At 42.8% G+C, this 22,076-nt stretch overlaps 1 protein-coding gene across 2 annotated transcripts in view; it reads left to right on the top strand.

The window, feature by feature from the left end:
• Positions 1–22,076, top strand: part of Nalf1 (NALCN channel auxiliary factor 1) — a 552,008-nt gene that overhangs the window by 444,827 nt on the left and 85,105 nt on the right. The window lies entirely within an intron of this gene.

Here is a 22,076-nt window from a genome sequence, read left to right as displayed (position 1 = left end):
TACTATTTTGTAAATGATGTTGATTTGACTCACATATTTGTCAGATGACTGTCATTCAAAAAAAGTTTCTTTAGGATGTAAATGCTTTATCCCTAATAAAATAAAGTGAATATTGAGAGACCACAGGTAACCTGCATCCCCTTCTTTGTTCCTGGCAGAGCTGTGCTGCAGTCTCATCTCTGTACTGTGTGTGCTGCCTACAGAGGGGAGTCCTGGAATCCTAGTGCTGGGCCCCTGGTCAGTTCTAGTAACACAGGCTACTGGAGTGTGTGTGTGTGCGAGTGTGTGTGTGTGTCTACACACTTGTCATTCCAAAAATTTTATGTTTTCAAAGTTCTACTCAGTTTGTTAGTCTTTGCTTCTTTTCTGTTTATACCTTGAAGAACTTCTGTGACTTCTTTATTTTTAGAGTATTCTAGATTTTATTTTTTATTGTTTTATTTATCTCTTGGTTTCATCTCAGTTATGCTAGATAGCTCTGAACTCTCCTAGTAAGCTCATATCCTTGGTATGAATTTGGTGGCTTCATATAATGATTTCTTATTTTTCAAAAGTTTTTTTTTCACATTTTATAAACATGCATACATCATATGCTACTATATCCTACAATAGACCACTATATGCTCTTTATAAAAATTTAGAGCTAAATCAAATTAGAATTATAATCTATTCAGCATATGATATGTCCTACCACATCCAAACTAAAATTATGAGTTTCTAATAACAGAGTGTAGGAGATGGAACTCACATTAAAACTTTAAAACTTGAGTCTAAAGATGATTCCCAGGATTATACATTTTTTAAGTACTCTAATTTGTTTCAACTTCAAAAATTAAAAAGTCCATCAATATCATAAGAAAAATGGATAAAAATTGTATCTCAATAAAGTTTATGAAAGGTTGAGTTAAAATCTGATTGGTGCCAAGTACATACAGACTGTAATGATTTTTTTTTGCGTTAAAATATATTCTTCAAGAATTCTTGTCTCAGCAAGTGATTTTATGCATGGACTAACTCAAAAACAGTTACATTGTAATCTTGATCACTAGGTTATCTCTCACAGTCACAATCTATTTCAAGATAATCATTTATCTTGTCAAGTTTTGTCATGGATGAGAAATAATTAAATGCAAAACTAAGTGTTATTTAAGTGCTTATGAAGTCAGAATTATAGTCTTGGTTACTAATATTTTTCCTATAACGTTAGACAAATTCCACATCTACTAAATAACAATCTTTTTTTTTCTCTTCCTAAAGACATCTTTCACAATCCTTTCTAATTCTATTAAAAAAAAAGTTTCCTTTTCAAATGCTCCAGTGCTTCCCATTTATCACTTGCGATGGTTGCAATGAGGATTCAACTAAAGATTTAGAAGCTATTCTTTGGAAATAGTGTACGTATGGAAAATGATGTAATCCACTGCAAATAGGTCAGCAACGTCAAAGAAAGCCAAATTTTTAAAGTAGAGAAGTCCAGGTTTAAGTCCTAAGATTTTAAGTTATTTTGCCTTTAATTTTATTTATTATTTTTACTGGAAAGAGAATATGCTCATTTCTACTACTTTGGGAAGAAGAAGCTGAAAGCGAAGATAATCTTAAGCAGGGAAAGATGCTGAACGCTTTTGGAAACACAGCTAAGTGAAAGTAGAGACTTCGGCTAACCACTTGAAAGGACGGCAAAGACAGTCATGGTTAGTTCTTGATAAGGCTGAAGACCTACAGGATTGGATTTCAATTTCTCCAATAGAAAACACTTATTCAAAAGTAAATCTGGAAGAAAAAAAAAAGAAAAACCTAGCAAAGCACACTGGAAATTGCATTTGTTCTGAACCAGTATGAAATTGCCTTCGGTGCTTATTTTCCATTTTGTGACAAAATGAGTATCCAGGGGAAGGTAATAGAGTGAGCTTATGTCAGGTCAGACAGAGGACGTGAGAGGAGAAAGGGGAGATTTTATCCCCAAGCTCCAGGGAACACTGGCTCAGGAAGCAAACTGAGCAGCTTCTTTCACGTGGTGCCTGGAGGGCCACTGAAGGCAGCAGATGTCAAGAGAGCCCGGCTCTGAGGGACGGCCCGGACACTGGGGTTTTGGTCAGACCTGACAAGAACAATTAAAGAAGAAAAAGTTGAGTTGGGGGCTCAGGTTTCAGAGGTCTCAGTCCACAAACAGCAGAACACTTCCCTCTGGGCTGGAGGGGTGTCAGAACATCGTGGTGGAAGTGTGTGGGAGAGGCAAGCAGCTCACATGATGATCAGGAGGCAGAGAGAGAGGAGTCCACTCTCCAAGTACAACATACGAACCCCAAAGTCACACCCCCAGGGACCCACCTCTTTCAGCAACACTCTCTGCGCCTTCAGTTACCAGTTGATTGATCCCATCGGTGGGTTAATTCACTGATTCAGGTAAGGTTTATATCCCGATCGTTTCACCTGTGAGTGTTTTTGTAGTGTCTCACACTTGAGCTTTTGAGGGACACCTTATTTCCAAAGCATAATGCTGGGTAAATCAGAGAGACACTTCTAAGATACAGGAGGAACTTATTACTGAGGATGTACACAAGCAAAACCCCAAATTCCTTAATTCTTTCACATTTAATGAAGAATTGTGACAAATAGGAGCATTAGGAGAGAACAGATCATGATTTTCCTTTTGTTCCGGTTGGACTTCAGTTGAGGGCTGGGAATTCTCAGGGAAATGTCTAGTTCACTGTTGGAGAGAGTTGTGGCAACCCAGAGAGGACACCACAGGACTATGTGTGTTGATAACATGGTGGAAAACTAAAGAAGCACAGTGGAACACCTGAGTTTCTGTACTAGATTCTAAGGCTTCACAACTGTCTGCTTTGATTCCATTATTTAAATTTCATGAACATTTATTCGTTAGCAGTCAATATTTTTCACGTCTACTGAGTGTTTTGCATTTCTCTATACCCTGGATATGTTAATAGACATTCCTTCAGTTTGGGGGGTGGACCACCTAATGGGGACATAAACAAGTCACCCGGTAAACCCTCACGGGCAGAGAGAGTGCATGGGAACCTGGAAGAGGATGGGAGGAGGCTTTCAAGAGAACATGATGTTAGTGTGGAGAAGCTGGGTGAGACTTGGTGCGGTTAGGCATGAAGAGCACATTATATTCAAAGGGGATGGGAGCGGGTCAGGGGAACAGTGTCCAGTGTGGGATCTAGAGGAAAAGCCGTCTTTCAGTGTGCAGAGTCTGGGTGAGGGTGTAGCCAGGAGGAAGAGACAGGGCCTTCAGAGAATGGGTGCAGAGTAAGACAAACAGGGCCAAGTAGGGGCACACGGGGCAGAGCCTCAGGAAGGAAGGAATATTCTCACTGTGGGAGAGTAAGGGCTGTGCCCTCCAGGAGACCATAGGCAGAGCCCGGACAGCTGGAGGCTGAGGCCTAGGGAGAAAGTGCCCCTTCCCAGTGCCCTGGAACAGGAGGGCGGGCTTCGCTGGGTGGACGGTGGGGGCCAAGAGCCACCTCGCAGACCCAGTGCTGCGTGGAAGATGGTCAGACCCGGCCCCCCCCCCCCATGCTGCAGACCTGCTGCGGGGCTGTCCCTTGCCTTGCTCCACTTTGGCTTCTGAGTTAGTGCAGCCTGTGTGGACGATCGGAGTCTTTCTGACCTGGAACCTCACGCCTTGAGTCGTGGACAATGCATTGCATTACCATCCTTTTCTTTCTTTTTAATAAAATTTCCTGTTCCTCATTATCTGTGTTTTATTTTGGTGAATTTCATTATTTATTATTTTTTTTTAATCTCTTCTTCTTGATCTTGATTTTGGCCATTAAAAAACAAGTCTCCTTTTTTTATTTTTTTCATCTTTGTTAGTTTCTGGATGTTTCTTTATTTCATCTTCCAAACATTCTTTTTATAAATTCTACATTTTAAATTTGCAAGAGGCCTTTCTTCTCCAGTTTCTATTCATAGTGCTCAGTCCTTATGTTATAAAGGCAGTTTTTCTTGTATTTCTTAAGGAAAACAATTTTTGTGGTGTTGGCATTTCCTCAGCTCCCTGTGACATGGAAATGCCTCCGAGTTTTCCCTTGTCATGTGCTTCATCTTTCCCGGGAGGGCAGCAGGGAGCATTCTCATGTATCTTTGATAGAAACTTAATTTTTCTAAGTGAGGAGTGCGACTCTCCCCGCACCTTTGGGTCATCTCCTGTTGGCAGCTGTGGACTTCGGTGCTCCTCACAGTTCCCCGGGGAAATTCCCCAGTGTGGACACCAATTTGAGTGGAGCTTTCTTCCTCTGCTTGGTTAATTAACCCTCCTGTCTGTGCTTTCATTTCCTTAAGTGTTATGATTCTGGGGTTTTTAAGTGATTCTACTCTGATTCTCCTTGATTTCATCTTTGTCATTTCTGAGTACATTACAGCAGCTTTACAAATATCTGAGTTTCTCTGTCTTGAAAACAGAAGTCTGATGTTTAATAGATTTCGGGATTATATTGAGTACTTCTTTGGAAAACAATTGTGATTTTGTTCAGAGGTTATCTCATAATTTAATAAACCATACAACACAGTTTAGTTGTAAGGAAACTCCTTTTTTCAATCTTTGTATCTGAGCCAGTAAACCAATACCAAAGAAGTAGATGATTTATTAATTAGAAAGTCCATAAATTCTGAGATATCGTATGTTTGAAGAGCTGAGAGTTTTCAGAGTAAAAAAGCAACATCAAGCCTCAGATTTCAGAAAGCTCTAAAATTGACATGTGACTTTAATTGTTTAAACTTGGATGGCAAACATGTTTATCTTTACCAAAAGCATGCTGTGAGGGAACAGGAATTATCTCTACTAGACACTCTTTAGTGTTCCTTCTTGCACAGAGACTGTAGATGAAGTACCTCTAAGCAAAAATAAAACAAACAGTACAGATAGTGGAGATGGGAACGGCTGAAGAGCTATCTGACTTCTCAGAAAAAAGCGTGTCATGACGTCAGGCAGGATATTTGGCCAGCTCCGAGTTGTTTCTTATCAGATTGAAGCCTTGTGTTTTTTGTTTTTGTTTTTTTTTTCCTCTCAGCCATATTTTCTAATTTTTCACTTTCCTAGGGTTTTTAATAATCACAGGTGACTTCACTGGGTTTTATGATAAGGTGGCTCATATATTTATATAATTCAATGTACAGGAGAGCTACCTGTAGACTTAATGTTTACAGAATGAAATTCATGGTGATGCTTTGATGCAAAAACATCACTGATGGGGGAAAAAATAAAAAATGCACTCATTTTCTGAATGTTTTAAGAGAAATCACATCATGATACCTGAAGCATCAAGGCCTTAAAAGCAAAAAGCAAATAGCAAAAGCCCATGTCCACATCTGTGCTCTGACTTGCTGGTAGCCCCGATTCAAAGCATCCTGTGGAACTGACATCTGGGATGTTTGAGATAATCCGTCAGAGTGCTCTGCTTTTGAAATGAAGAAATAAAATGGCTATAAGTGATTGCTTAAGAGGAATCCTCGCTGCTCTAAAACCCGGAGGATGAATCTAATTGCAAAAGAAAAACACTCCGCACCACAGTAAACATGAGGCTGAAATTTGAGCCACATGCTAACCAAATTTGTTAAATAAGCAGTGTGCTTCTAAAGAGGAATTTGCTGTGTGTTCCAACTACATTATAATCAGGGCTCTGACGAGCAAAATGTTAACCGAGACTCAGTACCGAGAACAATCCCACGAAACCCGCTGCCGCCGTGCACCGGGCGCCAGCCTCTGCTCCGTGCAAGCCTCCTGGCTGTGCCGGAACGGGTTTTTCAGATGGACCTTTATGGCACCTGGTCTTCCTAGGACCTTTGTGTTGACCTCTTATCAAGGTGACGCTGGTTTATTAAATGTCAGCTCATGCTTTCCTGAGCCAAGTAATAAACTCTCCCTTTTCTTGTCAATGTACGAGTCCTGTTTGCTTTGGGATTTCTCTCTGAATTTTGAGAAAAGCAAAATAATGGTGATCATGCTCTTTGGCATTTAGAAGCAGGAATGTTTCTGGCCATAATTCCAGCGGTCGGGAATCCTGCCTGCCATGCCAGCGAATGCCAAGTGAGGATTAGAAGGGCTGAATGGCGTGGTTCTGAAAGGCACCATTCAGGTCTGTTGTTCCAGCCTTTTCTAGGTACGGAGAAAGCTTTCCAAACAGATAGGTGGGTTGGCCGAGTTGTTCATTTGTCAACATTCCTAATAGTACTAAAAATGAATGAGACTCTGTCCTCATCATTAACAGGCTCCCTGGTCAGTTCAGAGGAGCTAGATAAATAGACACTTTTCCACTGGAATGGTGTAAAGGAGAAATACACAGGCCAACCAAACATATTTGGTTTGGAGCCTAAGTACATTCAATTGAATTAGAAATCAAATACATTTAGGAATTAAAAGTTTGAAGAGGCTGCCCACTAAAGAGCGTCTAGTACACAGCTTGGGTACCATGGCCAGCACTCAGGTACCCAGTGCTTGAACAAGCCACTGTTTTCTCTAACACTGGTAATGTCACACAAAAAAGAAAAAAAAATTTTTTTCTTGGCTAACAAAAATTTTTCACATTCAAGATGGACATTTAGGAGAGGTTTTCAGAAGTAGAATTAGTGGATCAAATAAATATGAGCATTACAGTTTCCCTGTAGTGTAAGACTGTTGCTGTAGTCCACGGGGAGTAGGCTCCAGTTCTGGATGTGGGAGGGTCCTGATAGAGGAGACTCAGCCATTCATCCCAATATGTAAATCAAACAGATCATCAGTGGTGACCGGTAGGAAAAGAGCTTTAATCAGCTGAGGAGAACAAATGTTGGGTGGGGGGCACAGACAACTCGGCTGTGCATGGTACCAAAGGCCAGTCTTCAAGAAGGGCCAAAATGCTGAAGTTCTATAAAGAAGGGAAGGAAGGCAGGGCCCAGTGGCCTGCACGGTGTGTGTGTGGGCGGGGAGGGGGTTGCATAGCTGGAACAGTAGGTCATCTTGGTCAGTACATGGTCTGATTAATCCCAGGACTGGTTCTGGAGGCAGATGGACAGAAGTCCTTATCTCTTGGGGAGCAATCTACTTCTTATGAAAGAACTACTCCTAAGGGGGGCAGCCTCAGTGCCCCTCATGGGGTACTTACTCCCCTTTGGGGCACTGTCTCATTACAGGGTCATCTGTCTGTGAGGCTTGCTGTTCCTGGAACCCAAGGCCACTGCAGGTTTAGGACAGTGATTGGAGACCTCTCGGTGCCAGGCCAGGGGTCTAGATCAGGAGGCTGTGGTACCTTAGTTACTCTTCTCTTCCTGTCCTTGGTCTTAAAGGAGAGAGAGGAGGCAGGTTAGGTAGATTCAGGGATAATAAACTTGGCATGAAACTCCTTGAGTGATTGCTGTGGCTTTGTGCAGAGCCGTACAGGGACTGAACCAAAAGTTCAAGGTCATTAAGTCGGCAGGTGCAGATGATAGCAGAGAACTTCACTGTGAGGAGCTGGCTGACCTCAGGATGGTGGGTCCTGAAGGGTCATTCCAAAAGACCATATCAGACCCCAACCATAAGTGAAGAGCCCGTGTAGCTACCGTGCCTTTCGTTACCCACTGGGCATCTGCAGACCCAGGTGAAGGGTCGGTGCTTTTAACACCAGCACCTTGTAACCGTCCATTATAGGAGGAAATAGGTGGAAATAGAGTAGGGTGACCCAGACAGAAAGTGAGCTTTCCAGTGTAGCCCTGGAAACACAGGGGCATCGGAGCAGCATAAGCACTGTCCCTGTCCCTGCCCCGTCTCTCCCCACAGGAAGCTCTCGCCCCCAGGTGTGACAGAGCATGTATCTAATATTAGTGGTTCTTTAGAAGATAATGAGAACATCATTACTGAGCATTAGGAATGGCGTCACAGATGGTAGTACATCACATCGCTTCTACTAATCAACTGCCCAAAGGTCATAAATCCACTTTAAAAATGTTATAAAGTATGGGAGGATTTTGTTTTTCTAAATATACCCCAGTATTCTTTGGCAGTTTTTCCTATAACTGTTCTGTGTGAGAATACCTCGGTCCCTCCTTTGTTCCAGAGTGAGTCAACCATCGGTGCAGCAGTTCTGCCCAAAGGATGGCAGCGATCAGTAGGGCCCCGCACCGATTCCATTGGCCTGCTGAATCTTCTTTCATGTAATCCAGTGTCTGCCACTGGAGCACCAACAACTTTTTTTTAATTAAAAAAAAAAAAAGAATCATGGAAGTCTGATTTGAGAAATCAGTGGCAGCCGGGAAACTGGCCTTCTTTTTTCTACCTGGTTCAAGAGTTCCACCTTGTGATCTTAGTGCGAAGGGCAACTTAACCCACCGCAGCCTTCTTCTTCCTCTGTCCCAAGTAATGTGCATTTCTTCATGTAGGTAACGGCGTTGTTGTCAGACAAACCCAACAGGAAACTAAGCCTTCTGCTTCATTCGGGGAAGTGGAGTACAGGCTTGGCAGGGGCTTGAGGCCGGCGCTTCTCCATCCTGGCTGGGCAGGAGATCATTTGGGGAGCTTAAAAACTGCTCCCACCCAGAGCTTCTGATTTGCTGGTTCATCAGTGATGGGTGCAGCCTGGGTATGGGGGTTCCTGAGTCCCTGTGATTCTGACAGCAGCAAAGGCTGTGAAGAGCTGGTCCCACTCTCCACCACACAGTCACGGGTGGGTCTGCTGTCGTGCAGCAATTAAGAGCTCCAGATGTCACGTGGCTTTCATTAGGGGAGTTCCTGCTGACACAGCAGAACCCAATTGATTTCTAAATACAAAAGCATCATCTTGTTTCATTAAGAAAAGAACATCAAGTCAGGCCTTCAGTTAAGATTCAGCATGGCAGGCTGCAGAGACGGGCATTTTGAACGTAGATGTTATTCTTTTTTAATTTTTATTTTTTAGTTGTAGTTGGACACAATCTTTATTTAATTTTTTTATGTGGTGCTGAGGATCGAACCTAGGGCCTCGAATACGCTAGGCGAGCACTCTGCTACTGAGCCACAACCCCAGCCCCCACATAGACGTTATTCTCAACTTCACTGATGAAAATGTCAGGTAGCATAGTTTTTCCCATCAGTTCTGGATGGGGAATAAAATGTAGTGATTGTGCTTGGAGTTTCCTTTATTGACAAGATGTGATCTGAGTCTTTTCCCTCAGACCTCAAGATTGTCAAGACGATCCATTCGACATTCAGGGCTAGAAGTCATGGTGGAACTGTGACCTGACCCAGGCCTGCTCAGTGGGCTTGTGGCCCCAGGACGAAGTCAGTTAGTCCAGAGGCAGGGATCAGGCAGGAAAAGATCTTTATTATGCCAAGCTGGCTGATCAGAAGATGGCAGATGGGACCGTCCTAAACCACCACCTCAGCTACCAACTGCAAGCCAGAAGCTTACGGAAGAAACCTAAGGAAGTGTGCTTTCAGCCACAGGTGGTGGGCACCAGAGTGGCCGTTGATCTTCCCCCATCCATTTTTCTGATGCATATTCTGGTGTTATCTGAAGGTCAGCTGATGTTCTGGGTTCGGTGAATCTAAGAAAAATGACCAACTAGGAGTTCTTTTCCCTGGAAGAGCTGAGTCCAGCAATTAGTCCTGGATCATGCAGGTGTGGCTTTCCTTTGGGAATCAGAATGCCAGGAAAAGGAAAGATGAGAAAAAGCAGGTGGGCAAGGACAAGTTAACCCCTCAGACAGCTCCACTGACAGACCCCAGCACTGGTACCCCGTCATCCTGAGACCAAAGGACAGCAAACTCATTGCCAGAGCTCACACATAGAAGTGGCTGTGGGAAGTGGTAGGGGACTTTGACTGTTGGTACACAATCTTTAAGACTGGTACCCCTGCCACAGATGGGCGATGGAGGACATCTTGGTGCTTTCCTTTGATAACCGCCACCTGATATCTACCCATAGTGTGGTAGTGTTATATTTATCCAACTGGTAGTTTATCTTTGTTTTTAAAAAAGTTAATCAAGAAAAAAGAAAAAAACAACTCTTGGATAAAATGAATGTTTACTATGGGACACTTTTTAATTTATAAATTTGGGAAGTCTCAAACATATACAAAAAAGAGGAGAACCAATGGATTCCTGTGCACATATCACCCAAGTTCCATGGCCTCAGCATCCTGCCGTTGCTCTCCCATCACTCTCTGCCCACTCCCCGCGCCCCTGTGTGGTCTCCTGTTGTATGCACAGGGTCTAAAGTGAAAACCGTATCCATCATCGAAACATGTACATCTTAAGGGTCCAGTTTGATGTGTGGATATGCTGCTGTGAACTACACTTTGGCATAGCATAGGGCATTGTCTCTTCTAGAATGATGTCATCTTGGTACTTTCCCTTCAGTCACCAACCTTCCAGTCAATCACTGTCCTTTTGTGTGTCAATTCTATTTTCAATTTCTAGAATTTAACATGTTAAAATGCATATGTATATAGTGCAAACATACATACGTGTAATAGTCTTTTGGTCTGGCTTCTCTTACTCTACGTAAAGCCTGTAAGCGCCATGCAAGTTCCTCAGTGGATCAATATTTCACATCTTTTTCCTCTTTGTTTCTTCCCCTGTGGTGCTAGGGACAGAACCAGGGCCTTGGGCATACAAGACAGATTTCCTGCCCCTCACTTCTTACCCAGTGAGAAGACACCGTTGGGCCTGGCAACCCCAGTTCTTTTCCACCAGCCTCACTAAGTGTGATTTTGTGGGCACAAGCCTTATTCTCTCATGACAACACATAAAGCCTGAGAAGGGGGTAGACTCAAAGACTTTGAGATCTTTAACTGAATGTGAGTAAATAAAATTGGCTCTTTGGTAATAAAAAGAACTTCTGGATAGAATGCTGCCACCTATTAATGTGGAGGCAAACAATAGTATGAACTTTGTTTTTACACCCAAACAATTGGTGCTCTGAAGTTCTTTTCTGACAAGAAACTGACTAACATGAGACATTTGAGTTATTACGTTCTTGTCTTTAATCTGATTGTCCTAAAAGTACTGAGCAAAAACAATTTTTTCTTCTGCTCCTTGTTCCCTGAAGCATGCTGCTGGGTACACCTAGACAGTGAGTGTCCCCCAGGCACTAAGAGGTGGTGGGATTGATGACAGGACCAACTCACTGGGGACATTGAGGCTCTGGCCTGGAAGCTCAGGTAAAAGGTTGAAAGGAAATGTGCACTTTGTTCAAACAAATGAAAACTGTTGGTCACGTGCATTTTTAGCAGCTTGTACCAGTGTGCACGCTGAATAACCTCATTTGGCCCTTATCACTTTGTATTCAGAAAAGTGTTCCAACAGGACCTTCGAAGACTTTTGCATTTATTTGCCTGGCGTTCTCCTGTGTTTGTAATTACCTAATGGCCTTTAGTGCATTTTTGGAATAATAACAACAGTAATAAATAATAGATAGCATTTGCAGGGGCTGTGAAGTTGATGAGGCCCCCGACCTCTCTCCAGCATTGACATTCTTTTCACCGTCATCTCCTTGACACTGGGTTCCCCTCTGACTAGTGTCTTGTGTATCCTCTGTCTCTCTTAACTCTGTCTCCTTTAATTAGAATTTTGTCCTGCTCTTAGGTGTAATTATTATTCAAGTTTCTTAAGGAGAAGTGGCTTGGAAATGAAACAATGAGAATTCTCATCTTGGATCCACCTTTTAAACATTTATAGTAGGTGTCACTTCGCCTCCCAAGCTGTCTTTCAGCTCTAAAAGGAGCACCTCTGTATTTTCCTGGTTAATTTTGCAGATTGCTGAGACCCCCATGAAGACAGCATGTGCCCAATACCTTGAACACTGAAAGTTCTTTACAGCACAGTGGAAATCTAAGGCCCTCTGCTCCCCCTGCTCTTTGAAGAGTTTGACAAATCCATCTAAGCATGTCGAGATGGCTAGAGGGAGTTAGATGCCACCATGGAAGGATGAAGCTCCCAGGTGTGTAGCTCCAGTACCCAGTTACTGACAGAGCCCACCTGGATTCCTAAGTTCAAGATACCCATTTCCATCTATCTCGTGCCTTTGCATGAATGTTGTGGCTTAGAGATGATACGGTCAGAAGAAATTGTGACTGTGTCTCTCATGATTTGTATATTTTAAGGGTACACAAAAAACCAATCCAGAGAAGGGAAGTTGTGGTTTGATTGATTGATTGATTGATTGATTTTAAAAAGACTCTACCAGTGAAAAATGAAATAAGGAAGCAATTTAAGACTTAGTCCCTAAAAATATACTAGCCCTGGGACTATTCAACCATCTGGATTTATTTTCTAGAAAGGCCCCTCAGCCTGCTAGAAGAGGGCATCTGCTGCCTATCAGCGTTGCCTTCTCTCAATCCAGTTGTTCAGAAAGAAAGGAGGAGGTACAGGAGAGGCCAGCTAGTCCTTCCTGAATCCGACACCTCAGGGCAGGGTCAGAACATCATTGTTTATGTGATCACATAGCAAAGACAGGGCCTGTGGGAAAAAGAGTTGCAGTTTCAGGTCTTGCACAGCTGAACACAGGGAGTAGTGGCAAATTCAAGAGTATCATGGTTTTCAGGAACTTGAAAAATCTGATTTAAATAATTCAGAAAACTTTTATTATTTAAATATAATAAAAAGTTTCTGAAGGATGAGGGGGATGAGGTAAGAAAGGGGAAAAAAATAAAAAAAAAATTCCACTTGCAGCATAAATATTCTAAAGGTTTTACTTACTAGACTCTAGGATTTTCAGTATAAAATTATACTCTAAAATTAACGTATAATACAACTACAGAAAAATGTATATAAAGATACATGGGTATATAATCCATTGAGGGTTTTTTCCTTATTTTTCGGTCATTTGATCTGGTCAGTAATTTTATTTTTCAGTTTTGTGATAAAAGTTTAATATCCAGAATATATAAAGAACTTCTATAACCCAACAACAACAAGAAAAAAGATGAACAGAAATGGGCAAAGGACTTAGACATTTCTTCAAAGAAAGCACACAACTGCACAGCAAACACGGGGAGAAAGTTATGTTATCAGTGAAAAGATAACATAAAAGATAACACCCCTGTGAGGCCCTCACACAGAGCAGAACAGCGACAAGAAAAGAAAAGCATAACAAAACAATACCGAAAGCCACAGTGTTGAGGCTCTGGAGCAGGTGATGTCAAGTCAGAGCAGTGAATTCCGCTCAGTATGAAGAGGAGGAGGAGGGAGAGGGGACTATTTGAGGCTCAGGAACAGAAGTTAGTGAACTACAACATGGGTGTAGCCCGGTCCTCAAGTTAGGAATATTTTTCACATGTTTAAAGTGTGTGTGTGTGTGTGTGTGTGTGTGTGTGTGTGTTACAATCCACATGTGGCCTAAAAAACTTTAATTACTGTTTGAGCCTTAATTTTGCCTGAGAGGCAAATGGGTTACAAGAGGACCTTAATCTGTGCAGTTCAGATTGCTTTGTGCTTGTTCCTTTGTTTTTGAGGTGCTGGGATGGAACCCAGGGGTTCTCGACCTCCGAGCTGCATCCATAGCTCTTTTTATATTTTAAGGCAGGGTCTCCCCAAGTTGCCCAGGCTGACCTTGAACTTGCAATCCCCCTGCCCCAAGTAACTAGGACGAGAAGCCTCTGGCTCCACCCCTGGCTGCACTGCTTTGAGCAGGTTTATTTATTAGTAGTATTATTATCTCTATTTTCCCTGCTTTGAATGCCTTGAGGTATTCACCTGGTCCCCTTTTCTTCAAGGAACCCTGCCCTGATCCTCGTCTCTCAGCTGTATGGACTCGTTCTTTCTCATCTTCTTGGATGCTGGTTATTGCCCATTTGTCCACTGCATCTCCCAGCTGGAACTAGATGCTTCAAAACAGAAGCCAAAACCTAAAGCTCTTCCAGGCCCTCGTCTGCACCTCCAGGGTGGCTCTCTACGACTATGGGCAGACACCCCAGGTTTCCCAGTTATTCCTGCGGCAGGCCTGGTCTCTCTCAAGCTGTTCTGCCCAGCTGAGAGGAAGGGAAGTCCTGCCCAGAGGTCTTTCCTTCTGCTGTTATATGAATTTAGACTATAAGAATTGTAGCCTAGGCCTGTTAATTCAGGAATAAACTACAGGCCTAAAATATCATAAAATAACCTGTAGGAGCTAACTACATTCTAACAATATTATATGGGATAAGTACATAAGCTCTTAAAATACAATCCTGCATAAAATTTTCGTTTTTAGATGAGAATAAAAGGCAGGTAAGACCACAGCCCTTGGAGTCGTTTTTCCTTGTGGCACTGATTTGTCTGTTCTTGGAGGGCAAGGCTTCACGCTGCTGGTTACATGGCAGTGATTTTCACATCTGCCTCATATTTCCCACCAGATGGAAAGCCACTGCCTTATCTGTCTTTCCGTTTTCCACCTCTTCTCATGAGCGAGTCCGGCTCCGCTCTGCTTGTTCTGTGCACCCATGAACAAGGAGCCGAGGGAGCGCAAGATGAATCCTGGACAGGATGCCCGTGGAAGTGGGCAGCCCAGGGGGTGACAGTTGAGGGAGAGGGTGGGGCTGAGCCTCAGGGCCTTGGCTGAACGTAGAGACATCCTCTGGATAATCAATTCACAACCCCACACACACAGGAAGAAGAGGTTTTCAGGGAAGCCTGCAAACACGGCCGTCGCCCACACTGAGCTGCAACGTCCCTTTGGGGATTTTCACCTGATATCTAAGGTTGCCTGAGAAAGACCGTTACATAACGTGGACCGAATGTATTCAACGTGCAGCTGTGTAGAGGGCTCTGGGCAGTTGCCCTTCTAGCTTTAGGAGATTAACTGAAATAACCTTAAAACTGGAACAGCTGATCCATTCCCCTTGTTATGACCACATTTTAGCTAACACACTTTAAAACTTCAGTGAAAGGTGAATGTCACCAACAGAAGACATCTGAGCAGCTATCGATGAAGTAAATTGCACGGCCTGTCATGGCCCCGGAGAGGCAGTCCCCCGCTGGGTCATCCATGATCCTCGAAGAAGGAAGGGGTGACAGTGAAAATACTTACAGGGAATGAAATTTTACTTCACAGTTAAAATTTGGGATGAAGGTAACATTTTTAAAATTTTTTATCACGATGAACCAAGTGTGGAAACTTTGGAGATGGTACAAAATGAAGCAAGGATACTCGTGAAGTGTGATCATTTCCTGTCGTTTAGAAATAATGCAAATATTAGTATGAATCATTCTAATTGCCCAAATGAGCTAAATTAAAGCAACAGTGTGAATTATAATACACCTTGTTTAATGAAACCACACGCACATTTGATTAAAATTTGGGCCTGAGGCTGCAGATGCAGGGAAAATATTCATATTGTGGAGATTTTTTAGATCAGTTTTTAAACCTGGCTGTCTCTCTCCCAGTGGAGATGGTAAAAAGGGCTGCAGCCTAAATACTCTTGAAGACAGAAACTTGGGGCATTCTGTTTTTAATGATTTATAGCCATAGCCTCTAGTACTGTAGCCTAAGGGCCCTCAAACCTTTCCTGGCACTGGGTAAAAATGAATTCCATTGGTATTTATGTGCAAACTTTGAGAATTCATAACCCCATACTGTCCTAAGAGGATCCCAGTCCCTTTGAATCTTTTAGAAGAATTCTAGGAGCATCTTCGGTGGACTAAGAAATCAAAGGGCAAGGGTCCTCCCATATGGCTCTGCCCAGCAAGGCTCTCTGGATCCCTGGGACAGAACTGGGACTTCTCAGCACCTTCCACAGAAGAAAATTGCAAGAATCTGGAGAAACTCTTACAAAGATCACAGGCCTCCTTCCGCTCCCAGGGAACGTCACAGGGGTGCAGTCGAGTGGAGCTCCCATTCTGGGACTAGAACTCTGCACGGAGGGAGACGGCGATTTTGTCTGCCCCTTTTCAACTGAGCCTTTCCTAGGAGAGGTTCCAGCCCTCCCTCAGACTCCCTGCTTCCCTCACGCACACACACAAAAACACATATTGGTCCTGTCTTTAAAACACTAAAAGTAGAACTACCCCAGGATCCCACTATCCCACTCCTTGACACACATCTGAAGGAATTAGAACCAGCATACTCTAGTGATACTGTATATCAATGTTGATCACCGCAGTTTACAATGACCAGGTTATGGAATCAGCCTCGGTGTCTGTGAATGGATGAATAAATAAGGAAATGTGGTAATATGAAGGAGTATTACTCAGCCATTAAAAAAATAAAGCATGTTATTTGCAAGAAAATGGCTGGAACTCAAGATCATTGTGTTAAGCAATGATCCCAGACTCAGAAAGACAGACATCACATTTTTTCTCATTTGTGAAATCTAGAAAAAAAGAATATGACAGGGAATTAGACAGTAGATGGTTAAAAGCACAGGGCTCGGGGTGAGGGGAAGAGTCTGGCGACCTGGGTGTGATTCAGGTATGTCAGATGCATGTGTGAACAGGGCACATGAAACTAATTATTCTGTATAATTAACATGAATTAATTCAAGATAATAAAGTACCATTTGCCAAACTCAAGAACCTGGGCTCTTCAGAGAAGAGACTGGTTCCAGGATGAGGCAGAAACAATACAAGATGAGTCTGCATTGTTCGGAGTCTTCTTATGACTCCAGAAAACAAAGAAGTGTTCAAAAAAGGAGAGGGAGTCTTTTGAAGGGGGTTAATTGAAATAAATGTTCTAAAGCCAAAGGTGGGACAATTTGGGCAATTAAAAAATAATGTATCATTTAAATTCATAAAACAACAATAAAAATCCATGACAACATTGTGATACAAATAAATAACTGAGTAAATAAATATGTAAGGAGGCACAGAGGGACAGCTCTTCTTTACAGAAGTGTTCCAGTTAATGTAGAGAATTAAATGAAATACAACATCATTATTTATCAATGCCTCAATAATAATTGCTACAGAGGGATCCACAGATGGATTCTAAAACCAGGTGGTGAAAGTTTGAGGGGGAATCGGATATTAGCATAGGAATCTATCCCTAGATATTTACTAAAGAAAGAAGAGTTCTGCCAGTCCACACCACTGTCATATGACCAAGGTTTAGGTCACCAGGAAGGAGATAGCCACATGGCGGACCTGGACAACATGTACTGGGAAGCACTTCACATCATTTCTGTGGAGGTTTTGCCAAATGTCAAACTAGGCAGGGAAAAATACCAGGTGAACCCAAATCAGCCATTCTACGAAATATCTGACCAATACTCATAAAAACTGTCAAGATCACAGAAGATAAAGAATGAAAACTTTTGCAGACTGAGAGAGAACATAAAACATTATTATGTTTTAAATGCTGAACATAAAACATTATTATGTTTTAAACTAAATGCTGCCTGTGTTGTTGGATTGGATCCCGGAGCTGAGCAAGGGTGCTAGGATGGTAACTGATGAAATTTGAATAAACTCTAATATTTATTTAAGAGCAGGACACCAGGGCTAATTTCCTGGCTCTGAAGATTGTACCATCATTATATAAGCTATTATCATTAAGGAAAACTGGAGGAACCAGACATGGGAAATCTCTGAACTAATTTTGTAAATTTCTGTAACTCTAAAATCATTTCAAAAGAAAAAGTAAAATAAGTAAACATGCATATGTTATGTGTGTATGTGTGTTGCTTGATTCATTACAACCACAATTTAATCTGTTAAATTTGCCCAAACCTCAGCTCATAAATTTTTTGACAACAGTTTGGGACATATTTGGGTGCAGAACAACTGGCTTTCACTGCAGTGTGTGCTCCTTTAATTGTTCAAGAATCTTTCACGGGCTGGGCATGGTCACACATGCCTGTAAACCCAGCGACTAGGAAGGTTAAAGAAGGAGGATTGCAAGTTCAAGACCAACCTCAGCAACTTAGTGTTAGGGTATGTAAACAAGTCTGGATGGCGCCTGGCATTTTGCCAGAGGGAGTGGTTTGTGAGGTGGTGCCAGCGAGCCACTAGTGTGGAGATTCCTGATTGGTTGACTGCTGTATCTAGTTTATGTTAATTAAGATAAGCTGTGTGGAATGTATAAATACCCCTCCTGTCCTACCAGGCTCCCACTCCTGCTGTATCAATGTACACAAGTTGTTCGTTACCCCCTGGGTTATTTTGCTGCAGCCGGACTGCGGCAACTTAGAGAGACACTCCTCTCAAAATAAAACATAAAAGGGTCTGGGGATGTAGTTCAGTGGTAAAGCATTCCTAGGTTCAATCCCCAGTACCAAAAAGTCAAAAACAATCCCTCACAGAATCAGATGTCATTATCTGACACATCTGGGTTCATGAAAACATTGATAAATGTGTCCTGTTTCACATTTTATGTATTATGGGTGCCCAGTGAGCCCAAGAGGCCATAATCTACTTAATAATGATTCATTCAGTATGCCCCATGTTGCCCCTGGTTAAACAACGTCAGAAGTCATTATTAAGAGGTAGAAACAAGGGCTGCGATTGTTGCTCAGAGGCAGAGTAATTGTCTGGCACATGTGAGGCACTGGATTCTATCCTCAGCACCACATAAAAATGAATAAAATAAAGAAAAAAATGGAAGATATGTTATTTTAAAAAAGATGTAAAAACAAGCCTGCTTATTAAACCAGGAAGCTACTCCTAAGGGGTTTAACTCAAGTTTGAGTGGCACCTGCCAGGTTGGACCTGCTTTTAAATTCTCCATCAGTCTCTCTGGTTGTCCATTGCTTTCTCCCGAAGTCCTGAAGTCCTTGGATTCTTTCTCCTTGTGAATTACATTTTCAGAAATACAGTCTTTGGGGAATTACCTGCTGCCTTCCCGGGTGAAACGTAAGTTTTCCACCCTTCCCTTCGTTTTAATATCCTGAGGTGAGCGCTCCTCCTCCTCTGGACATTTCAGAGAGGAAGTAGCCTCATTGGTACACCTCATTTTAGAGAGTCATGAGACTCAGGCAAAGGAATCGCAGAACATCTCCGTGACTCTACTGATTCGTGGTCAGCACATTTAGCAAGCATTTGGCTGGTGTTCACCGGGTCCTCAACGCTGGAGGAAGGCTCCACTTCTGCAGCACCCACCCGCTGTGCGAGGAGGAAGCTGACAGTCACACTGGAGCCGCCCAGAAAGCCACCTGAGAGCGTGCAGCCGAGGCCCAGTGTGCAGGCTGAGGCCCAGGCATGCTGCCCGGGGCAGCCCTGCGTTTCCCACTGTAGCTTTAGTAACAAGGAAAAGAAACAAGACAAATTCCGATCCACTTGGGTCCAGGTGGCCACAGACAACGCTGCTTTAAGCTTTTAACTCTCCTCCTGACCCCTGTAGCCCAACTGTAACCTCAAACCACTTCTGCCCCGGACACTATAGGGGTGTCTACCTTCACCCCCAGCCTGGCTCTGTCCTCAACTCCCTTGGGACCTACTCTGCAAATACTGGGATCACGACACCTTGTTTTTATCAGCTCTTGCCACTCTGAACTTAGGGACTTTTTTTTTTTCCTGGTAACTTCTCTGTCTCCCAGTTAAGACTTTCCCATTTGTAAGCTGCTCCGCCCAGATTGCTCAATGAGTAACTCCTTAATAAATATTTGTTAAAAGAACAAAATCTAGGAATCAGCTCATATTGATTGTTTACCAATTTAAAGTAAAATTCCACATTGCAAAAATCCCCTCAGTGTAGCTGAAACCAACAACTGAACTTGAACAAAATGATGTTCTCTAAGGCAGTGCTGGTTCTGAAGAGACGAGTTCAGTCTCCTTCATTTTGCCCCATCTCAATCATCCCTGCGGGAGCATTTTCCACTTCCACAGATTTTTGGATTTTTCTTACATAATGACTGTTTGCTAGATATTCTTTAAAAGGTTACCCCCTAAAAAATAAGCTGTGAACAAATTTAACTATAACTATTTTTAATGCCACTATGTTAGAGCATCTTATAGTTAATTTTCAGACACATTTTCAAAAAAAGTTAAACCATCAAAATGGATTAAATCTGAAAACATAATTGGATGAATTACAAGTATTGATTTAGCATTTCTTTTTTGGCAAGAGAAAATACAATTTGGTGGCTGCAATTAATTTGATATTGTGCAATTTTTGTCATTAATTCATGTCTTATTAAATTAGATAAGGAAATGTATGTGAAATGGAAATGGAGCCAAATTGGTAATAGTTTGTTTAAAAGAAGTATTGACTCCTCTGTGTGTTTTGCTGAACAATTTTCAGAATGTCTTTTGGCAAGAGTTTCTTTCAGCCCTCTAACCTATTGCATTTTAAAGCAATTTGGTCAGTCTCTTTCAAAATTCACACTGACAGTTCACAATTCCGCCTTGCAAGAGCAGAGACAAGCTATAGTTTCTGGGAGCACTTTTCAGAGGCTTTCAAGACAGGGTTTCTTAAATAATCCGATTTTGACAGATGAGGGTGAATCTCATGTCCATAAGGGCTCAGTTCAAAAATGCAGTAAAAGAGATGAGTTTAAAAATCAATATTGAGTTCAAAATCACAGAAATTCAGTGCTTCTATCTTAAAACCAAGCAGGTCCTCCACTCATCTTTCCCGCCTGGTCCTAGCTGTCTTCCTCCTTCAAGTCCTTCTCCTCCCCTTCAGTCCCCTCTTTCCCCACTCCTCCTTCTGTTCAGTGATCTGGGAGAAGCTGCAGGCAGCAGGAGCAGGAGCACAGTGCCAGCCACAGGAACACTTGCTGCCACCTCTCACTAGGGTGGACGGTGCAGTTGGCCAGGTGAGGCGGACCCCGAGCAGGCGAGGTACCTGGGAGGAGAATCTGTAAACAAGGCAGGGCGGGGGCACAGCACCCCGGCCAATGCCTGTGCAGCTCAGCCTAAAGGCCTGCTTCACCTGCCTTCTTCCTCAGCAAAATGTCCTTGAATTTTGTGCATTGGCTCATTTCAATGACTTCAGATGTTTGGGGTACATGACTCTGGCCTGGTCCCAGAGTCTGGGCTTCTAAGGAGCAGCACTAAGAAACTGAGCAAGTTGATATTTCAGAGGGATGGACAGCTGAGGTGTGGATTCTCAGCTTGCTCACCGACTGGCTTTCCGATCTTAGTGCCCTGAAGGCTCCGCCTCAGCCTCCAAGTCATTAAGATGGGGGTGCTATGAGCACCCACCTCACAGCCCTGCTGGGATGATGTAGATTGGAACACCCGGTGGAGACCCTGCATGTGACAGGCACTGAATGACTATTGGTGAAGTGAATGAACTTTTTGATTTTTTTAAAATTAAAGGGGTGCTTTACCACTGAGCTATGTTTCTGGCCCTTTTTTACTTTTTTTTAATATTTTTACCATTTTATTTTGAGACAGGGTCTTGCTGAATTTCCCAGGCTGACCTAGAAATTGTGGTCCTCCTGCTTCAGTCCCCTGAGTCGCGGGGAGCACAGGCCTGCACCACCCCACCCAGGAACGAACTCCTTAGTACACTTTAGCTATTTTTTTAAATTGTGTGGTTACTTATGACTAAGAAGCTTCTCCAGTGCTCTAAGACAGGTGCATGAAGAGATCTGTGTTTGAATTTTGAATCTGACATTCACTAACTCTGCAGTTTGACTGGAATGAATGGGGAAAACCACCCTGCCCTTAAAGTTTGTAACGTTTCATTTATAAAATTTAATAAAATAGCAAAAGAGGTAAGGGGGAAACGCTGGGATTGAATGAGTTCTCAGTAGCATTTCGGCATGACTTCTTGGCTCCTTCCTTGCTCACCGACGGCTTTGTGATCTTAGGTTTGTGGGTTGACTGCGCAACACTTCAGATCAGTAGCTCTCAAATTTGTAGTGAGCGTGCCTTGCGTTTCCAACATTCCACCAGGTCTAGCTCTCAGGTAAAGGGAGCAAAGCGGTCCTCCTGGGCCCAAGTCTCCATGTTTCCTAAGATGTAGGCTGAATGTGCCATGAAACACCTGTGCATATTCCTATATAGAATAATAATGCTCTTTTTTTTCCAAGTCTTGAAATAAAACTGCCTTTGTTATGGGGTGCTTTTTATAGAACACATCTAAGTACTTCGATTTGGATTCCCCGGGGGCATTAAGGCTTAAATCAATCTGGATACTTCTTCTAAATGCACATTCCTAGGCTCAATTCTGAGCACCAGGGCCAGGAAGTGACACTTTTCACCAGGTCCAAGAAGAATCCTGCATTTTGACGGACACTGGCTTGCCTCTGAAAGCCCAAGC

This window comes from Ictidomys tridecemlineatus, chromosome 6 (assembly GCF_052094955.1).
Source record: "Ictidomys tridecemlineatus isolate mIctTri1 chromosome 6, mIctTri1.hap1, whole genome shotgun sequence".
Classification (NCBI taxonomy): Eukaryota; Metazoa; Chordata; class Mammalia; order Rodentia; family Sciuridae; genus Ictidomys; species Ictidomys tridecemlineatus.
This window is presented reverse-complemented; position numbering and strand designations above follow the sequence as displayed.